Genomic DNA, 21,317 nt, shown 5'->3' with positions numbered 1-21,317 from the left:
CATCTTATAATCCTTTGTCATGCATGCGTTCTTGGAAAAGAAGAAAAGTAAAAAGAGTAACACGTAAAATGTGTATAAAGCAGAAAGGCTGAGCGTGCTCTGCAGGGCTGAAACACTTTTCAGAGGACTGAGGGAGAATCCCTAAATAGTTAACGTTGCTACAAGCAGAGGGATTAACAGAGTAGAGCTCTTTGATCAATACTTGCAGCATCATGTATTATTTCCAGCGGGCATGAACAGCAAAATGCTATTTATTGACCAAAGTATGCTACACATCATTGAAGTTTAATAAAAGGGGACATGAAATTCTCTCTTGATCAGGAGTAAGCCCCTGACCTGACCGTAGCCTAATCAACCATTTCTTGCAGTGCAGTAGCACTTGATAGTTCCCAGACTCATTTTTCTGGGAGCTTTCCACGGCATAGACAAATCCAGTCACTGACATCAAGAGATTAAAGTATTAGATAGTTTAAGATGAAATTAAATAAAGCTGGTGCAGCAGAACAAATAGAAGTATGAGTAGTGAGAGGGCAAAAAGCATAAAATCACTTGGGTTCATGGACTAATTAGGACTTCAATTAGGAGTTCAGAATAAGAAACATTTTTGGTTTAGTTTTTTAGCTTATAAAAATAGTAAGAAAGAGTTTTGGCAGCTTTTGTCCCACTTTCCTTGTATGCAGTGCTATGCAAGCCAAAATGGAACAGCAAAATGAACACAGCTGCCAGACAGCAGAGTTCTTGTTGGGGCAAACCAGAAATGTCCTGATCAGACCAATGCCCCATCTGCCACAGACAGTGCTCCACATCAAACACATATAAGGAAAATTCCAGGAAGCAAATTGTAAACATCTGTGAAACAAATGGACGGTAAGAAAACATTATTTGCCTTGTCATCCTGAGTCTCTTAAAATATATTGCAGGATTCTCACTCATTAATCTCAGTGAGATACATATGAAATTACCTAGCACTACTTGGGAAAAATCAACCTGTGAACTCAACTCCATTCTTTTAAATTTCTTATGCTTCCAGTAGCTGAAATATCTTGAAACAAATGGCATGGTCCCCATCCCTAATGCAAAACTCTGCTGTACATGCAACTGCCAAGGAAAAGCACAAATGAGGAAATTTGCATCAGTCATTCCTAACACTTAGATCTTTTGAAGATAAATTATTGTAGTCCACTGTTCTCCTAGTCTGTTCTAAAATCTCCACCTTTTCTGTTCTGTAGCATGCAATGTTTGTTGTCTTTATGATAAAGCTTGGAGTAGATAATTGACCAGATAAAATCCCAGCATAACAGAAGTGCATTAGCCCGAAGTCCAGGAACATATACCCCTGTATACATAGGGGCAACCCAGACAACAGAGTCCACATGAAACTCTTTTCCTCTTGATGTTGAACACAGATGAATTAATGTCACAACAGCCCCTGAAAACTGTGGTTGCTTGCTACTAAAGAGTTCAAATGCTCACTCAGGTGCAAGGAGAGGCCTTCCAGAACACAGGAGCTCAGCTGCCTCCAGACCCATCGCCTCGCAGGGCTGAGCTCATCTCCCTTCGTTCGTAACCTATATTCGACACTGCCGAATCTAAACCTGGGCTGCTTATTTGGAACTAGGTAATTGGGATAAAATGAAATAACTTTTCCTCAGAAGGGAACCCTCTCAATTTTCCCTTCACAGCTGCACTTTCTGTTACTCAATTTCAAGGAAACCAAAGTGACTGAATACACCTGACCTAATCTTTTTAAAGGGCTCAAATATGGCTTTCAATCTCTCTTCCTCGCTGACTGACGCATCACATCCAGGAAGCAAAGAGATGCTTCCCTTGTAAACTCTGAATAAACTTTTCCAGTCAGTGTATTTTAACTCTTATTTCTAAGAAGGACAAAGGCTATTTAAGTAGACAATTGCTACTTCTGAATTTCATTTAGCATATACCTCTCATGAGGTTTCTAAGTGATACATGTCAAAAGCTTAATGTGAAAATTCAAAGAAACTTTCAACCACTTACCTAAAATGTCATTTATTGCCAAATAATGGTTCTGGAAGGTAAATCCTTAAATGACCATTTTATACTTTCTTCTTTTCAAATATGGTCCTCCTTTCCCTGACAAAGCATTTTGAGTCCTCTTATGCAGTTATAAGCTTTTCTTAAGGTTTTTCAAGTGTTATGATAACATTTTATGATTGCTTTTAACCATGACACATAATCCAAAACACCTATGAGGGATTTCAGGGAACAAATTTCAGCAGCCACTGAAATAAGAAATCACCAACTTCAAAAGGTTACCACCTCAAGCTACCAGACTGACTTGTTTGCTACACCTGGTTTAAAAGATACAATAACTCCACAATTCTAAATTAAATGAAATGAAATCAAATCAAATAGTGCAATGGGTGAAAATACTGACAAGGAAATGATGAATGAAAAAGAAAGGATGAATAGAATAAAAATAAAAATCCTTTCCAGCACTCCAATGTGCCCACAAGAACTCCTTAGGGCATCTGATAGGTATTCTCTTGGCTGATAGCAGGGCTAATGCAGAATTCATTGTATATATAAATTATATAAAGTGATGACAAGAGGACGAAGAGGAGGACATATGCACTTAAAGAGGAACAAAGACTTTAGGAGTAGAGTGAAAATATCCTGTAGGAGATTTCTAAAGGCACTAAAGAGGCGAGTCAGAGAGACTCAGAGAGGCAAATGACAGTGTCTGCTGAGGTAGGTGGTTAAAGGCAGTTCATTGGCATACATTCAATTGACAAAAGACTAAGGGAGAGTCATGTTGATGAACCTCCTTGCCATGAAACTTTCCCATCTTTTTTCCTTTTTAAATATGAATTGTGTACATAAATGTGTGTAAGGAATTTTAATGAGATGTACACTTTAAATGTATTAAAATAAATTATGCAGAAAAGCAGTAGAAGAGCAACAGATGTACAGATCCAAGGGTGACATGCTTAGTTTCACTTGATGAATGTTTGTTTTGTTGCTTTGAAAAATTAATGTAATGAAATATTTAAAGTGAACAAGAAACTTTCAAATTAACTTGGTGGATGGATTGCTTCCTTACAAGGACAGGGTTTTATTAAGGAAAATATGCTGCTAGCCTTTGAATCAGGACTCTATGAACAACCATTAAAATAAACCAGATATTTTAGCAATGCCTTGCAGACAGTGTACTTTCAAACCATGGTATAACACCTCTTATGGACCATAAGATCAGAGAAGAAAGTCTTCACAGCAAACTTACAGGTGGTGTTTTCAATTTAAGAGGTGGTGACATGATAACCTTTAAAAACTTTCACAAGCTGATAGAAGATCAAGGCTGTCCCCTGGTACAAAAAAATCTGGAACACTGCTTTTACCTATACCAAATAGTTACAGTAATAATTCTAAACACTTCATTAACATCTAATTGCCTTCTTTTCACATACTTTACCAAATGAGGGAATTAGAAAATGAGAACTCCCTCCATCTCGTATTTCTGTTATTACAGTGTTTGTTTTCTTGTCTAGAGTGGGATTTTCCAAAGTTTATGTTAAGAAGTGAAATTTTCAGTGGTTTTTAGATTTGAAAACCATGCTCAGGTATTTAAATTTAGGCATCTACACCAAAAGGACGTCCAAAAACCAGACAATGGGTTCTCTGCCTCAGCTCTTCAGCTTTCCTTGGCAACAGCTGAGAGGGGATCACATATGTCTGCCTGATTCCTCAGTGCAGTCTGTACAGCACATAGAGAAGCAGCAAGTACCAAGCTTTTGATTTCTGAGTCCAAAGTCAAATTCCAGAATTTTAAATAAGAGTTGGGCTGTAATGCCCAATGGAAAGTGACTGTGAATGAAGCAACAAACTGGAATTGTTAATTTTGCCTACAGCACGTCAGGAAATTAGAAAGCTTTTAGTTTTTTTCAAAAAGAAGGCATGTTGTTGAGAATATCCAGCCTCTCCTCCATAAGAAAATTGTTCTTGAGGCAAGTAAAGGAGAACAGAGAAGGTTATGATGACATAACTTGCAATGCCAAGCCTTTGAAATGATAGCCTCATGAGAAATAACATGAATCAAAAGGATTCTTTGATTTCTCCTTTTTAAAATAAGACCCCAAAACCTCCTATTGTCCAGTACTATGTTCTTTACTATTTAGAATGGCTGGTAGCCAAGAAATGCAAACTAACCACGTATGAATGATACATGTCAAGGTTGTTCTGCAAAACAAAAGAACTTTTTGTGGCCTAATAATGCTCCTTGACTCTAATCCATCTGTCAAGAGATTGCTACCGATAACAGCACCAGCAGCAATGGAAAACCTTCTGTGTAAAAACATAAATTGCATGAGATGTGGAAATTGTATTAACAATTTAACCTCAAGCCTTATCTGTGTATCTAATAGACACCCTCCCTCTCTCCATGTATCTTGATCTCCTATATAGAGGATCAACATGTAGAACACATTTTCATGGTGGACTTTACCAAAATCTATTTTACTTTCATGAAAATTCAATTAAACAAGAGAGTGCAATTATCTGTTTACTGGCAAACAGGCAGTCCACATTAGTTCAGCTCTGCTCTGCTGAACTGTGTTCAACTGCTCAAAGCATTCACATGTTTCATTATGAGATTTCATCAGACACCCCTGGCTCCAACACAATGGCACAGAAAATGGAATGCACAATGCTCACTGCTCTCCACATTTTGGCTGCAGCTTAAAAGCTGACCATGAAACTAGTCAGCTTAAAAGCTGACTACAGAAACTGTTCACAAGTATAGCAAAAGTTATGATAGCTTCATGCAGACACGGTTTGTATTTCCCACATCTTATCCAGGTTACTTCCCCTCTCTCCTTTTCTAGCATGGTAAATTGAAAATTAACTTTCATGGCTTTGCTTTTGCCTCACTTCAATCATGATGCCTAAGAAATCAACAATGCATATGGTATTTTATATTCTATTAACCAAATGCAGCCTTACATAGCGGTGTAACTTCCCACCAGAGCACACAAAGCCACCCTGTCTCTGCACGGCTGAGCTGGCATCCACATGCTGATGGCACAAAATACATCTGACTGAATTGCCATTTAAACCTGAAACTCCTGATGGAGCCAGAAAAAGCTTTGATCCTGGGAAATGTTTCAAGTGAGCTGTCCCCCTTCCCGAAGCAGACAGATCTCAGATCTGAAATGTCACGCACAATTACCCTAGAGTCTTTGACTCTGAATCTCCAAATAACTCCGGGCATTATGCAGGCTTTCCTCTTCCCTCAACAACTTCAGGACTTGATTTTAGTGAAATTTAAAGAATTTTCTTTCAGAAGTAGTGGCTGAAATGAGACCTATGTCTTAGTAGAAGAAAAAAAAACCATTGCAACACTGATTCTTACAAAGAAGCAGAAGAATGCAAAGTGTTAGGAAACAAATAGTAAGACTGCCTCAAGTCTTACTATTAACTGCAGACTGCAGGCCATCTGAAGATTTCCAGGCTTCTTTTTTATTCTGTGTTTGGGACTTCTTTAATGAAGACAAAACGTCCCTCTTTATGATGGTGGAGCAAAAAACCATGGGCACTTGGAATCAGGTTTGTATTGTAGTTCAATATTGCATATTACAGCGATACTGTGTATTGCTGTATCATGCTTGTGTTTTGATTTCCACATATTGCAACATGAATCTTACAAATCAAAATCCAATGTAACATCAAATGTTTTCAAAACCCTACATTTGCATTAGAACATTGAACACTCCTGCTACCTCAGACCCGTTGAAGAGATTTAATAGTTTGTTTGGCCACAGTTTGTAGGCCAGGACTGGCACTTACCAAGTTTTCTTAGTGCTACAAGGATGAGGAGCTTGGTGAGTTCTGTGCCAGCAAGAGGGTTCTGTGGTTCTATGTATGCCTGAGATGGGAGCAGAAAATCATTGACCAAGAGCTCATCATCCTTGGGCTAGGAGATGGGCAAAGGTGAGGAATGTCCTCATGAAGTTGAGTGAAGAATATACAGGCAAGCACAGTCTTGTTAAGAAAGCTAAACTGAACACAACACAAATGACACCCACAAGGTAAAGAGCCCTTTGCTTTAGACAAAGAGCATTATCAGTTGAGTAGATCACCTGTTTGTGTAAATGGAATTCCCTGACTCAATCCAAAGGGTGTAAATGTCTTTCTGAACCACGCAGCAAATGTCTACAAATTTCAGGCCCATGTAAAGTGTAACATACAGGCAGCTAATAAGAGAAATTTGGGGAAAAAAAAAAAAAGGCAATAGGTTTGAGTTGGCTTTGAGCCACATGCTCCTCTGCAGTGATTGGGAATGTTTGGCATCCTGACAGTGCAGCATAAGACTGGCCCTGGGAATCATGCTTCATTTCTGATTCTGTTGTGTAAAACGATTGCCATATCATGCTTGTGTTGTAGTTTTAGTGTATTACTCTTCTAAATCACAACCCCACATAATGTCAAGTATCTTTAAACAAATCTCATGTGAACTCTTCTCATGTGAAAAGTCTGAAGGAACTAGATCAGAGAGTACTGGACTCTGACAAGCAGAGTCTCAGGAGGAAAAATATTTTTTTTGTGGGCTGTTAAAATGATACTACTTAGAATCTAGGGGTCAGAGATTCCAAACCTACCCCTTTTTATTTTTATACAGTGAAAAAAACCAATAATTATAATGAAGAATATAAATAGAGTAGATAAGAATCTTTTCTCTGAACCAAGCAGTAAGAGCCATGGGAAAGCAATGATGATGCCACAAAGTGCTTATTCCCCAGCATCCTCCTCCTGTGAGCTCACAAGCCCAAAGAAATTCTCTGAACTGCCATCTCACTGCACAGGGAAAGAAGCAAACTATTTAAAGGCAAATAAAGGTAAAAAATAAAAAATTTGGAAAAAAAGGAAGGTGAAGTCCTTTAACCAGGAAATTAAATCCAGGATCTGGCAAAAGTCTTAAGCATGTTTCTAATTTTGGCAAACGAGGAGACTGAGCATCTTAAAGATTGTCTTTTTGTCTGGAATAGAGCTTTGTGATTTCCAAATAGGCAACAAGGAGTGAAAAAATTTCAGTGCACGGCAAAAAGTATGAAACGAAAGACTGAATATTAAAAGAAAAATCTATCCGGATGTCAAAGTCAAGGGGACTTTCTGAAAACTGGATGTTTCTAAGACTGACACAACTTTTAAAAGCTAGCACGGAAGAGAAGGAACTGTTTTAAGTTGATAGATGCTTTTGAGCTCTTAACACGAGAAAACAGGAAATACCTTAGGAATTGTTATTTTGGTTTTGGCAGATACTGGCGACAGACCTTTAAAGTGCCACAAGAGCAAAAGGATATCCTCTTGAAAGGAACACAAGGCCTTTGCTAAGAGCTAAGCTCAATTGCAGAAGCTTGTAAAAATGAACTAAGACAAATGAATGCTAACATTCATGGCTCAATTCTCTATCCAGCTCAGCTGAGATCTAATTCTAAAAGACAGGTATTTCAGCACAAAAGCATATGCCAACAAATTAAAAGCAGTATGCAGAATGAAGATGCAGACAGCAGTTCTCTCAAAAATCAGAACACAATGGTAAAATATCAGGAAAATTAATTCCTTAAAATGGATTACCTAGGAAAACAGATTTATAATCACTAAAACCAAATAAAATCCATCAAAACCATCAAAATGAACACAATCTGACTTTAAGAAGAGTTAATGAGCTTGAACTAAGATGTAGGATTAAAAACCAGACTTCTTTTGAGCTCCATTAGTGAAAAAGTATACGAAAAAGCTATGCATTAATTATTATTCTTAGCACTCCAAACTTCCTGCATATCTTCTCTTGTTTGGTCTCACCTTTGCTGCCAAAGAATGGCCAAAGATTTTCTGTATTTTATTCTGTGAGCTAATTAATTTTTAAGATGGTAAAATATTAGATACATTGAACAGAATGGAAATAGAGATGCATATTGAACAAACAAAAATGTCCAAAGCATTCTGAGTATAAAAAGAACAGAACTGTTTTTACTGTAAGTGAATGCCAATATGCATCTAAAGATTTGGCGATTCAGAGGAATTCTTGGCTTGCTCAACCAATTCAGACAAATTGATTTTGAGCTGTCCTGTCCAAATTTTTTTAATTTTCATTTGTCTTTAAGAGAAAGATAAAAACCGTCATTCAAAATCTTGGCAGATGTTAGAGAATGAACTTTGCTCTTACCAAAATACTCTTTTAATATATATACAGAAGGTTCAGACTCAGGAGACCACTGCTATTCAGATAAAAAAAATCAAGCATTTATTTAAAATTTGAATAGGGATTATTTAAGTATGTGCTAAGAAACCTTTCTCAATCAAGGTCATCAATGAAATTTCAGGGGGAAAATAAACTCCATATATATATTTATACATACACACAATCCTGAGAGAATCAGCTTTAATGGAAAAATGGGCCTGCCAACAATTCTGGCATGACAGGTGGGAGCACGACTCAGATTTTCCTAGGCTGTTGGACTGTATCTTCATCTACAAAAAGCAACAATGCAAGGCATATTCAAGTCAGCATATTTCACACGTATCAGAACTTGAAAAGCCCAAGCAAAAGGGATATACCAACACAGTTAACTGTCACACAGATTTAGCTCCAATGACAAAAACTTGTTATCAGGAGAGGTTATCAGAAAACAGAAGGTTTCTGCTGTCTAACCTGTCACAGGCTGAAACATTAAGCAGTGTTGACTCTGCACTGAGAAAAGGACACAACAGACAGGCTGTAGGTTGAAGTCATTGGTGCCCAGTCTGCCTACCAAGAGTGGAGGAATCTGTGCTGTGTCATCATCCAGCAAAACTCTTCCTTCAGGAGAGGATAAGTGACAAGATGCAGACAGGGTCTGATCTAGTGCTGCAGGCACAGCACATGGAGATGCAGGATTGTATTTACAAGAAGTTCTGTGCAGCTGAGGCTGCTCAAAACCCATGGAGGAAATTTTTGAAATGCTGGCATAAAAGAGATGGTGACAGCAAGGCAATGCTAGCTGCAGGGAAGACACACTGCACTAAGCCTGCTGGGAACAGGGAAGAGTGATGGACAACCTTTTGATTAATCGAGATATTCTCTGCAAGGTGCAAGGAAAGTGAGATGCAGGCAGCTGTTTCCCGAGTAGTTGCTTGCACAGGTTAAACCAGTTCTTACCAACAAAACTGCTGTTTAAGAAACACTAAAAAAAAATTTTAAATGCAGATTAAAGCAAAGACCAAACATAGTATATTCCTAACAGCTGAACTCCCTCACAGAAAGCATGATGTCTGGTTTCCAAAGGTCTCTGCTCATAGTTGTAGTAGGACTGACATCCCAATGAACTTAGCACTGTGTCTTCCCCTGCCTCATCTTCCCCTGCCACATCCCTCTTAGATGCTGCACATAAACCACCCCAGTCTGGAATTCATCAGCTGTGTTAGATAACAGAGTTACTTTGATTTCTTAACTAGTGTTTGTAAGTTCTGACAGCCACACTTAGTTTTATTAAATGTACTTGTGCTGGCTAAAGCCTTTCCCGATACCTCCTTAGGGCACTATTACAGGTTTCAGATTGAGACTGGACTGCTTGGGAATCATTGTGTTCCCGGGAAATGGACTAATTACAATGGCAATCTTGCACAGCACTTACCACTAGTCTCTGCCTATATTGTTTTCCCCCTGCAAAAGGTTAGAAGCATGAAAATAAATAGAATCTGTGTTTGTTATTGGAAAATACGCAGCAATCAGGCAGAAATGTTTTCATGATCACTGCTAGGTACAGGATCTGATGCATGAGAAGTGGTAATGAGATAACAAATTAGCCATTGATTCAGACACATCAGTGATGACTGAAAGCCATTATGTGGGAAGTGCTCTTTTCTGGGAGTCTGTTTGAAGTATGTTGGTGGTCTTTATGTATTTCCTAGGAGAAGAACATCTGTTGAACAAAAAACACTATCAAAATCAATATAATTAGCATCTTTTTGAAACTCTTGAGTTAAAGGAAGGGTGGATCTTTTTCCTGACCCTGAGCTGATCTTTCTTGTGTGACAAATAGAAGCTTTCAGCTTCCAAGTTGTTTTTGTTGGATGAAGAAACAGTTTTATTTCCTAGGTCTGACAGTCTGGCTCTATCTATTAATTTTCATACACTTGGTTACATTAATGTTGATTAATAGTCAATAGTTTCAATTAAGCCTAAAAGACTTCAATACCTAAGTATCCCTGAAAATTATTGGGACTGACATAGCTCTCACTCAAACTAATTCAAAAAATGCCCAAAATGTTAAATTTGTAACAGATATCAGAGGAGTAATATGCAACACACTTACAGAATAAACCTCCCTTATGTCACTACTCTGGCATTCAGAAAAACCTTCTGGAGTCAATGATCACACAAAATGATCAGAACAGCAGAATCTTGATTCAGACCACCCCTTATGTATATTCTTAGTGGTGCTGAGTATATTTTACTCTTCCAAAGCCAGGAAACAAGCAATGTCGTGGGAAAAAAACCCCTTTAAATTCAAGGCATAACCCAATCCCAATATCTTCCATATTTCCCACCTTCAACTATAATTTCCTATCTACAGCTCTTATTTTATTAGCACTGAAACTAAATCCCACTTTGGATGCAGCTCCTAATGCTGTATCAGTAACCTGGGTCATGTTATACACAAAAGGACTATTTGGTTGAAATTACAGGCTGGCAAAACATATAAAAATTAAAAATTGCCTACCAAGCCATTAACCACACAAAAGTTTGTATTTTTTAATTTTTAATAATTTTCAATTATTATTTCCTCTTACAATGCAAGCACTATGCTAAAGTAAAGATAACTCATAAGGAAAATGAACTGCTTAACCTAAACTTGTATCCACCACACACCTGCTGGAATTAAAGCCTCCTAAGGCAAAGGTAAATTTCTTGGTGCTACTGCTCACATTCAAGACGAATGCTTTCAAAGAATCCAGCTCAGTTTCCCCTGCTTTCTATTAGAGCCACCCTTGAGGCTAGTCTGAAATAAGACAAATTAGAGATGAAAATAACCAATGACATCAACTCCTACATTAGTGAAATGCAGATTCTTGCAATATATTTACTCCTGTGCTACCAAGCTTCTTTTGAAAATTCCAGATGCTGAGGTTTTCATTACACTGTAATGTAAAATTCAGCTGATGAAGAATTTCTTTGTAGGGCAGGTGCTCATTCATGATGCTGTTACCATGGGTGAGGTTGGAAAGGGAAATCCAGACAAGAATACAGTTAGGAAGCTGTTGGGTCATATTTTCTTAATTTGAATGCATATTTCATATTTTAATAGTATAAGCTTTGAACTAAAAAGCTTCACATATGATCACAAAGTTACAGTATTTACTGAAAGTGAGATAGAGGGAGAAGGAGGGGAAGATGGGAGAAAGGGAAGAGTGAAGGGAAAAAAGGAAAAAAGAAAATGAAGAGGGAAAGGGAAGGAAAAATAGGAAAAAAGGCTCAGAATCAGAACAAGGCTCAGAATTCATTGTGCAATCAGTAACTTAATTGAGAAGGATGCTGATTATATTCAGTAATGTAATACTGTAACTGAAGAGCTACCTATGACAACTGGGATATATATCTTTTTACTTGTTTTGAGGGGATTTCTTTTGTCATTAAAATTTGCATTTTTTGAAATGTAAAAATCTTATGTGAATTAAGGATTGTTAAACTTGGTGTTTGACAGTTATTTTTCCTACCATATCTGTGCAATCTAAAAGTTAAATTACTCCTTTGCCCTTTTTTTCCTCTCTTTTTTTTTTTTTTTTTAATTTTTTTGCTGAACAGCAGCAGTTCCAAAAATACTACATACAGAAAGATTATATACTGGGTGGTAGGGTAAAGGCTACATATAAAATGCTGCTTTAATGAGCTTTAACAAAAAGGACAAATGTAAAACCAGATATCCATCACCTTTCCCCTCCCTCTTGATGTTTCTTACATTGTAGAAGATAAATTGCAGACACATCATAGACACGGAGGCAGCCCAAGTAAAATGTAGGCTGCTTTGCCCTTCTTTCAAGTTCCTGTGATTGAACCTGGGAAAGACCTTTCTATGATCTTGTGATCAAATGCTGCCATTCAAAAAATAAAGGCTCAGAGAAATGACTAAGAAATGGGGCTTTTACAGCTCCTCAGGACTGCTGACCAGCACAATGACATCGTTGCTGGGACAAACAAATAAAAAATCAAATAGAATCTTAGCCTTCTGCTCCTCCATTGCTTTCAAGACTGGATTGCTTTTCTCTGTGTTTTGCAGCACCATTCGAGGAGAAGGGTGAAAGAGAGACTTCAAGAGGCTCCTTGCATACTTATTTGAATACCTTGAGGTATTCAAAACATATGGGGAAGGGAGCGAGAAGGTTCTGGTATTCAAAATGTATGGAAACTGCTATTGTGGTACCCCTGACCTTTGTCAGGATGAATCTCAAAGAGAAATTCTTCACTCGCTACTTCAGACACTTCATGTCACCTCATGCTTGGGGAAAGGCCTGCAGAAGAGTCCTCAATGTTCCTCTGGTGGCCGGGACAGTTTTACTTTTGGAGGAAGGGACACAGTGTGGCAGAAAGACAAGACTACAAAGGGAGGACAGGCCCTGCGGAATTTTTCCCCTTATATGTGTCTTCCCCTTCCAGTGACACCCTCTTTCTCACTACCAAGACCTTCCTAAAGGCATGAGGGCCAAATTTTTCCCAAAATGCTTAAGGACACACCAAGCACCTGCAGGATGACTTCTGTTCAGACAAGTACTCAGAAGCTTGGATATGAATCCTCTCTTTCCAGCTACCAAGTTTTTCACATGCTCTGCCAATGAAAATGTCTTTGCAGAAAACTCTCTGTACCAGCCCTGATGGGACAAACCCAGCTGAAAGCCTCCATAAGGCTGTCTGCCACCCAAGGGCACTTCCAGGCACCTCTCCTGGATGTTTGTTGAGTTGCAGTGGTGTTCCAAAACATGAAAATTCAATACTCCAATTTTATTGGGACATCTGAAAAGTCCATTCATAGAGGCTTCCACTTCTGGTTGAAATACAGGTGCACAAAGGAGTGCGTCAAAAAATATCTATTTGCACATTGTTAAGCTTCAATAAAACTTTTTTTGTTCAGCTTAGTTGGAATTTACAGGGTAAAGGTAAAGAAGATTGAAGCTTCTGACATAAATTTCTCTACACTTTGAATTTAAAAGTGTTCCATGTGTAAGCAAGTGGAAAAGTGTGAGGGAGGGAGGAGGAAAGGAAGATTTCTTCTATGAAAGGCCTGAAAGGGAAATAATTTTCCTCAGTTAAAAAAAAAAAAACACCCATGAGATCATGCAAACCACTTGCTGGGTATTATTATTATTGAGCATAACACACTATGAGCTCAAGTGGTTACTCTGTGCTCAGCCTTGCTCAAGTTGGCTTTTTAAATGACTTTTAAACTAGTTGGCTCAGGTGTGACAACACCATACTGCAGCAGTAAGGTCTGCAAAGCAGATGTACTCCATCATTTCAAGTGTCCTGAAGGGACTAATAAAGTAATGCAGGAGAAGAAGAAACAGGAGGAGTTGTGCCACTGCTGGCCACAGCTGATGCAAAAGCTGAATTGCTCCCTGAAATCTGAATCATGCACAAATAACTTTGCAATGTTCCACATTGTTTCATGCTCTGATTTGCATGTTTTTTTATTTATTTGCTTTGTTTGTTTTAAATTGCCAGCCCTTTAGACCTAAACAGTCTGAAATTCAAGCTGTGAATCTTTCTGGCTCATAAATTCTGCCTGCCATAACACCTGCGCAACTCGTCTGTCTTGTCTCAGATTTTACAGGCGCATCCGAGGAGCAGCACTGTCCCTGCACCAGAAACTTGTCGACACTTCTCCTGCTGATGTATGAGGCAAGACAGAATTCAGTGCACACACTCTCAGCTGTGCTGGGTATGCAGCAGTAGCATACAGAAGGGAATTCTTTATGCTTAAGCAAATACATCTACCATTTCTCATAAAGGGAATGGATTTTCTGAATTAGAAGATTAACATAGTCACTCTTAGCAGCAAATAATGCCCATGTGTTAAAAGAAGAAAGAAAAGTATATATTGAAATTAGTTTACATAAACTGTGGCAGACTTCATTGTCACCAGATATTATGAATGAGAAAGGAATGCAGTTCTGTTTATGCTGCAGATTTTTAGAAATCTAGGAAAGATATGACAGGTGCTACTGTGGCAGGAAGAACAAAAAAGGAATAATCTTCTCTCATTTATATGTCATATTGTTCTCTAACTTTCATTCTTATAAACCATGTGGAAGATTTTAATCCAAACTGCAGTAATGCTATTTTATAGATCATGACCTGAATTACTGTGATATCACAAACAAACTGATCTTATGCATTTCTTCTTACAAAGTAATACAAAAACTCCAACCCTGTAAAATACTTTCTCCCTAATTATACAGCTAGATTACAAAACTCAGCATTTGATCATATAGCTTTTTGAAATACAAAAAGATACCTTCTTTTCCTAGGAACTTACAGACCAGTACAAGATCAAATGAAACCCAACATAAATATAAAGCACTTCAGATCTTGACACTGTCCCCATCATCAACAACTTTATGTATTTTTGGAAAAGCAGGCTTTAGGTGATGGTAACATTCTGTCTTCCCTCACACAGCTTTCTTCTTGGGCTCAAATTATATGGATTAGCACTGATACATAGACACATACTTCTTAATATCTAAAATACAATTTGGCTCAGCCCTCATTCCTCCAGGACATTAGTGTGTACCAACTACTGGGGTTTACTGAGGAAATAAATATGTCCATATCCTCCTAACCAAATGGAAATGACATAAAACTTGACTAGGTAGGAATTTTTTTTTTTTTTGCTTTTTAGAAAAAATAACCCTTGCCTTTAAAGAATCTAAAGAATATACAATCTTTAAGATCCAAGAGACCTAGGAAATTGGAATGTATCTTTGCATCATGACATGGAAATATGCGATATGGAACCAGAAGCACCTACAGCAATATCAGCACAGTAAGGACAACTGAAGGTTACCTAAAAAAACCCAAAGGAGCTAAAGAGAGAGAGCCCCATCTTGTTCAGCGGCACAAAATGATACACTTCACATTTGAAATTCTTAAGAATGCCATGTAGCAAAACAAGTATCATAAGATTTTAAAGGCTGTCTTTGAAAGGAAGAAAACTTTGAAAGTCCAAGAAACACTTGATTTCAGGTGAAGTCAAAAGCTATTGGAAATCTATTGCTGAAGAGTTGTTACACCTTGGATTAACTACAAATGATGTTTGCTCAAGTACTGGAAGGAGGGTAAGGCCAGGAGCCTGTGCTGGTGGTGTCTGACAGCTGTGAGTCTAAAAGGGAGGGCAAACATGGAGCAGTGATGAGGTTTTGGCAACATCATAGAAGCCTGCACGAGCCAAAAACCAAAGTCACTCAGATCTAAACAGGGAACTGCTTTCTAAGCAAAAGGTTTTATATTTTCCAATAACTCAGTACCCATTCTGCAGTTTTTCTGTTAGAAAGTCCTTCATTATGACCATCTTCTGCAAAGTCTATGTGATCTTAAACACTATGTGATGTCTGAAAAATGAAATTATTTCCGCAGGGACCCTCTCTTCTGTACACACCACCCAGGCACCTTTTAACATCCAACACAACCCCAGCAAAAGGTCCAGAGAGCCCATTCTGCACAGAACTGTTTGTCAGAGAGAGCTGAGCTTGGGACAGCACCTGCACATTGCTGAGGGCATGGGAAGCACATGGGGCCCAAAGCAGGACAAGGGTTACAGGGGCCTCATTGTCACCCCCAAGACTCAAACAGGAGTTAAAGATTTCAACTGTTTGTCAAAGATGAAGACTTGCAAAGAAGGTGAAACCAACAGAAGTTAAAAGAATATTCAGAGGGTTTGCGATGTAAAAGAAATTTCTGCTAACAATGAGCTGAGTTTGTGTATTTATGGAGCACAGAAAGTGAAAGATAACAGCAATTCCATAAAAAATGACAGCCAGAAATTGGAAACGAGAAAAATAAATAGAAAATTTGTTAAACTGTTACTTTTTATGAAGGTCTTTACAAGGATCATATTTTCTGATACAATGAGGAATAATTTATATAGTGCAGTCAGCAGATAACAATGGAAGTATTTACAAACCTGAATTCTTAGAATTCAGTTAGACAAGATAAAAGATTCAGATAACATGAATATCATATACATGAAAGGAACTGAGAATACAAGTAAGAAAATCTGGAAAATAAAATTTTTGAGGATAACAATATGTAGAAGATAACCCTCTTTTTAAACTAGCTTCACTGAGTATTACCAGTAGAAAATCTAGTAGAATCCTCTTTATTTTGAGTTCTCTGTAGCATTCAACAAATGTTTTAAGATATCTACAAACCAATACCTGGTTTATAGTTTTGGCTGTTGCCTTATCTACTTTAAAATGTCAAAAAACATACATATATACAGACAGCTATGCAAATGCCCCAAGAAGAAATATTTGGAAGAGTTTGTCAGTGCTTTATCTATATAAATGAACAGAGAATTAAATTAAAAAAAATATTTTTAAAAAACAGCAGGAGACAGGGTCTAAAAAGCTATCAAATAAAACACTTTAAGTTCATTCACTCAGAAAAGCAATTTAGAGCATCGCTAATGACAAACACGATAGTATTTGTTCATATACTAAGAGAAAAACAGTGGAAAATGTGTTAATATCCAGTACACAGTTAACCCTCAACTGGAATACTGTTCCTTCATCACCATTTAGGGCACAATATCCTAGAAAACATGTTCCTCTCAAGAGAGTATTTCAAGTTCTAAGTCTACTTCTCTGAAGCAAAGGTTAACTATTTGAATTTACTCTCTGTGGTGCAAGAACCTGAGAGATGTCCTAACAGAAATATTTAAACTAAGTAGAGAGGCAGAAAATACCAATTGATTTTGGTGAAATGAGTCCATAAAAATGCAGTGCTTGGAGCATTTTCAAAAATAAAAAAAAAAAAGAAGCATGCCCAGTAATGATTAAAGCAAGATATGAGATATTTGCAAATACATCTGTAGTGTTGCAGATAATTTCTTTCTATTTAAGAATTTTTACTCAAGTAAAAGTCAGCATAAAAATGATAGTCACTTGCTACTTGTGGGGTTCTTAATGTACACATGGATCATAGCTCCCTCTTCTTTTTTTTTGTTAGATATCTGTAATTAAATTAGCAATAAGATCAGGAGGATTCTTGACCATGTAATGTAGCATCCATGTGTCTCATTTGCTTTAAGTTTTCTCTGAGAGAGTAACTGGCCCAATGACCTCTGACAACGCAAAGAAAATTAAATCTAGGAAGTATTGTAACAACTAGAAAATGTTGTGAGGGAGTATAATGGACATATCAGCAGAGGACAGTTACCACAATTGAGACATGTTCCTGTGAAATTCCAGAGAAAAGGAATTTCTCTGGAAAGGAATGTTTGCATTTTTGCAGTCATTCAGAAAGAGAAAATTAATTACTTAAAAACATCCAAGGATACTGAACAAAAACAGTGTAAATATCATTCCCTAAACCTGCCCATCGAAACTGAAGCCAACTTGTTACTGAGAGATGAACTAGGAAATTTTAATTTAATTCAGTGATTGCAAAATGTCATAAATTAGCAGGATTTGATATGAAGTCTCCTATTCACCATCAAAAACAGATGCAGTACAGAAAGACTGGGAGAGAACTACCTGCATTATTAGTAATGCTCTTCACAATTCGATGGAGATTTAGAGCAATACAAAATTCATTTGCTGACTTTCAGCATGGCCATACAGGGCCTATAGCATTAGTTTCACATGAGGCTGAATTCTCTATAGGATGAAAATACACCCACTGGGCTGTGCAGGTCTATTTATATCAGAGAAGCAATGCTAATAAAGGGAAAACAAAAAAACCTCTCACAAATAAAACCCACTAAAATAATAATCACTCAGAGCTACTCAGAATATTTATGAAGTTGACATGAAATCTGCCAAAAATTGAGATTTTGCAGATTTTTGCAGATGACTGTGCTTTCTCAGTCTGAAAGAAATGCTAAGACATTAACTAATTATTTATGGAACAACCAATTATTTTGTACTGTAAATCTAAGACTGAACATCATGAAATGCTTATTAGTTGAGCAAGCAAGAGAGTGGAGCAATTCCTTCTGGAGTGGAATGAAGCCAAGGAGCTGAATGGAGAAGGCCCCTTAATGAGAATGATTCACTAACACAGACACAGCGATGCTCAATTTACCTAGGCACTGCACAACTGACCATCAAAATGTTTCAAGAGACAGAAAATAACCTTTACATTGTTACTGGGTTGAAGCTGAGCAGTCTGGAGCTACAAGTGCTCAGTTCAACAATTTTTAAGAAACAACAGTGATTGAAGTTAAAAAGTCAAGGAGGGTGATTGTGGTTTTGCTTTCAGAAGGTACAAAGGACAGAGCCTCCAAGGTGCCCTGTGTGCCCTCCTTTCCTTCCAGCTGTAACACTGCTTTCCTGCTGCATTGTTGGCCTGGGCTAGCTTTGATGTGTGACTCTTGGCTAGGCTCAAACATCCAGGTACACAGGACTTAACTCTCTTGCAATTTTTTTCTCACTTACAAGAACAATAATAAAACCCCAAACCTGACAACAAGAACAACCAAATTAAAAAAATTTAACTGCGTTTACATTTCATTTGCCAAGAAAAAAAATAGTTGAAAAAGAGCTTTCTATTCAAAATTAATGTTTGAGATAACTCTTTGGGAATGTATAACTAAGTCAGGTAAGGTATAACTTTATTCTGGCATGAAAGCCAGAGCTATGGTGCCCAGTCTTTCTAATGGGCAGTTCAACATCATGTGAAAGCTACCTACTCCAGATCTTCCATCATGACTGGGTAACCAGACAAAACTACCCCTGCAGCACACGAGCATTTTATCATTTAAATATGCTGATCTCACAAACATATGTCCCACAGAATGTATGGTGACACATCACCAGGATCACATCTCAGGGAACTCAGCAGGGGAAGACAGCAGGGATGGAGGAGAGCTGCCAAAATGATTTGTCAGGTCCATAATCCCATTGCCTCAGGCCAGTAGCACATGGCCAACAGCCAGGTTGATTTCTTTCTTGATGGGCCTCATGCAACCTTCTATTAGCTGGTAAACCTGAACCAGAACATTAGAGCTTAGATGAGAAATGTGGACATAAATGCAAAAAACCCTTTCAGTTCACTGCCACACCTGAAAGAAATCCATTTGAAAATCCAAAATCAATGTAATTTAACCCTAAAACTATTGATCCATTTTTGCTCTCATTAAGATCAGGCCTTTGAGCAGCAGAGTTAGTAACAGACAGTGTTGCATATCTCCACTAATGCTCTCTTTGTTTTTTAACTGATATCCATAAAGAGGTCACATAAATAAACTGGAGATGATTCTCCTTCCATGCCAATTACTGAGATGCTCAGAGAATCCTTTTCAGACTATAATTGTGATTTTCCAAGTACATTAAGAGACTTGATTTTCCTTCCTGCTTCATGCAAGACACTTCTGTCTTTGCTGAGAGGCTTAAGTACAGGTTCATAGCACAGATGTAGAAACTGAGTACAAGCCTTAACAGGAATCTACAACAAGAAGAAACTAGGAGTGAATAATTTTTTTCACTGGATAAAATGTAAATGATCCCTTGAATCAACCCCACTGCTAATGTGATCATGTTTATGCCCTGGCTTCTTAAGAAGAGGAATGAATACAACAAATCTTTTAATTAAGGATTTAAAGAGTGACCTACTCTAATAACAAGGCACAAACAGCCTCTTTTATGTGGACCAAATACCCTGTGACAAGTTCTAAGTACCTGTGTTCAGAGATACAAAATCTGCCTCCCAAAACTCGAGGACAAAATGGGATCTTACAGATACCTCCTGCATAGCTGAGTGAGTTCAGTTAATGGTTCAGTGATTTTTTTTCCCAAGCTGCATTATGCTATATCTGCATCTGAACAGCACTCAGGTAAATTAAAACCCTTAATATAGTCACTTCCCAAATAATTCTTGCAACTAAATTCCATCTGACAACAACAATCATGAGAGAAACAGAGCAGACAATCTTTTCACACGGGCATCTTTTCTTCCTCAAGAAACTAAGAACTGATTCATGTCCTTGAAGAAAGCATCAAAAGTTATAGCCATTAAAATCCAATTTCAGTGTATCTCTTGAAATGAGATAATGAGAAGTAAATAATCAAGTAGTAAAATAAGCTATCTTATCAAAACCTCTGTTTCGATGTACGACATTGTTCATGTTGAATACCCAGTACATTTCTGATTATTTAAAAATTAAAAAAAGAAAATTATTTTCATTTCATAGCTGTCATTCTTTACCATGTAGCTTTCTGTCTCTAGCAGGCTTCTAAGAATATTCTGCTTTAATGCTGGATTTAATGATGTGTCCTCTCTGAGACAACTGGGAATGTGACCATGGAGCACACAGACTTATACTGACAAAGCCAGCCTTTACTGACTCCTTGCTATTCACACTCTTTCCATTGGGTGCTGCTATGATATTAAACAGATTACTGCTGGAACTCCAAGTGTGCATACAGAAAGGCAAGGCAAAGGTTAAAGTTCTCTGCCTATGCTGCTCAGCCCATTGTTCTATGCAGCCCAAGTTTGTTGTACTTGACAAAGTTGGTGGTGCAATTCACTAGGTAGTGCTGAGAAAAATAGTCACTGACTACTTTTGAAAAAGCAGTCTTAATATGGAGTCTTGCAGCTTGTACTAAAAGCTTTATCTTCTTTCATGAAGGTGATCTGACTAAAATTTATATGTACATTGCAGCACTCAATTATGGCACACTGTAGCTGTGCAGATGGCTTTCTTTTAATTAGAGTATTCAGTACATCTTCTGCATAAAGAACCAGGCAATGAATAAGAAGAAATTTAATGAAAGTAACTAAAAAAGGAAATAGTTTAAAGGAAGCTAGGGGGAAAAAAAAAAGGTGGAGATAACTTAGGACACAATTCTTGCAAGCATTTCCTGCTCATTTAATGCAGCCCTTCAGGAGAAATCCTTGAAAATTTGCGGCCTTAGAGAGGTCTTGTCAAGTAGTAAGTATCGAGCAACTGATCACTAAACTTTGCACAGCTGATGAATGCATGGATGATAGGTAAAGATTTGAAAAGCAAAATAATAGCTGGAATTTGACTTTCAATGTGGCACAGACACACCAGTGAATGTGTTCTGGGGGTATTGTGAGAAAGTGTCAGGGC

The 21,317-nt window shown here is 37.7% G+C and overlaps 1 protein-coding gene across 16 annotated transcripts in view; it reads right to left on the bottom strand.

Annotated features, from left to right (window-relative positions):
* Positions 1–21,317, bottom strand: part of RBMS3 (RNA binding motif single stranded interacting protein 3) — a 707,668-nt gene that overhangs the window by 121,841 nt on the left and 564,510 nt on the right. The gene's annotated exons all lie outside the window — the stretch shown is intronic.

Source organism: Zonotrichia leucophrys, chromosome 2 (assembly GCF_028769735.1).
Source record: "Zonotrichia leucophrys gambelii isolate GWCS_2022_RI chromosome 2, RI_Zleu_2.0, whole genome shotgun sequence".
Lineage (NCBI taxonomy): Eukaryota > Metazoa > Chordata > Aves > Passeriformes > Passerellidae > Zonotrichia > Zonotrichia leucophrys.
This window is presented reverse-complemented; position numbering and strand designations above follow the sequence as displayed.